Raw genomic sequence first — 1,515 nt, forward strand, 5'->3', positions numbered from 1 at the left:
TTTCTTCGATCTTGTTACTTTGATCTCATTTCAGCTTCAATCTCATTACTTGTTATTGGTCTGCTCAGGGTTTGTACTTCTTCATGGTTCAATCTAGGTGGGTTATTTGTGTCTAGGAAGTTGTCTGTTTCTTCCAGATATATATATGTGTGTGTATATATATATAGTTATTAGAGCACTTAAGGCAATGAAAAACATTACAATTGTACACATAGAAACCATTGGTCTGGCTACTGTATAAAGGGTAAGTAGCTCGATTTTCAGAATATTATGGGGTTGGAGAAAGAATAGCTTTGACCTTCTTAGGGCATACTTCTGGACATTCTTTCCAAAGGCCAAGGGACAAACAAGATCAAATTCTCAGTCCATGCGTCACATCTAGCTCTCACTCTAATCTGATACAACCTCCATCACTACACAGTGATAGCGAGTACTTTTCTGTTTTCTGCTGTAAAAAAAATTAATTTGTCAGTTGCAGTGGTCTGTGAGCAGCTGTCTGAACACCGAAGCATATAGCACCGCCATCACAGGAGGTTAGCTGTAATAGGAATAGGTGGTCCTGTAATTGTATGATTTTATGTAGATCATTTTAGAATCCTTCTAAATGAAAATCTCTTCCTGACAAGAGTAATGACAAAAAGATAATTTATTGGAAAGCAGTCAGATTGTATAAGGCTGTTAAATTACTCTACTATAGGTGAATCAGGAGCTAAGTGTGTTAAATTGGTGGTAGCTGAATTGTGACTGATAACGTTCAAGGGTCGAACCATATTATGTTTGCTTAGAACATGTTTCATGCTCTATTCATATTGCTATCAGAAGTACAATTTCTATATAAAGGAGAAAGTAGAAATATTTCCTCTAGTAGATAATTATAGACATTTATATATAGTCAATGGGATATTAATAGGAAAATCATATACTTTATTTTCCAAACTGGAACACTTTTGAAAGTGAAAGTGACCACTGTTAGTAATTACATCACAACAACAGGCATAAACAAGGAAGCAGTTTCAGAGAAATTGGGATGTATAGTTACTCTAAGAATGAGATATACAACTTGACAAGATAGTTCCACAGGTGACTCAGGCCTGGGCAGCAGTGAACCGCCTTGCCTTCTGCCTTCTACTGAAGTGACATTTATATAAATGAATTGGTTTCCATGTTGTAGGTATTCATTTATACTAGGAGGATATAATATGGTTCCTGAGCACATTGTTTGTATTGGTTTTGCTTTAGAGACCTAGAAATGTTTCATTGTGGTAGTGTGTTGCAGCATCATTAACTGGAGATGGCTGGTACAATGGGTGTTACCCAAAATGTTATATTTCCATAATTCCCAGTAGTGTTTATTATTATTATTATTATTATACTTTAAGTTCTAGGGTACATGTGCATAACGTGCAGGTTTGTTACAAATGTATACTTGTGCCATGTTGGTGTGCTGCACCCATCAACTCGTCAGCACCCATCAACTCGTCATTTACATCAGGTATAATTCCCAGTGCCATCCCT

The 1,515-nt window shown here is 36.3% G+C and overlaps 1 protein-coding gene across 1 annotated transcript in view; it reads left to right on the top strand.

Annotated features, from left to right (window-relative positions):
- LOC105527042 (dachshund homolog 2-like) overlaps positions 1 to 1,515 on the top strand; it is a gene marked incomplete at its 3' end in the record, with an annotated part of 623,452 nt that overhangs the window by 154,103 nt on the left and 467,834 nt on the right. The gene's annotated exons all lie outside the window — the stretch shown is intronic.

The sequence above is a fragment of the Colobus angolensis genome, unplaced genomic scaffold (genome assembly GCF_000951035.1).
Source record: "Colobus angolensis palliatus isolate OR3802 unplaced genomic scaffold, Cang.pa_1.0 Scaffold603, whole genome shotgun sequence".
Classification (NCBI taxonomy): domain Eukaryota; kingdom Metazoa; phylum Chordata; class Mammalia; order Primates; family Cercopithecidae; genus Colobus; species Colobus angolensis.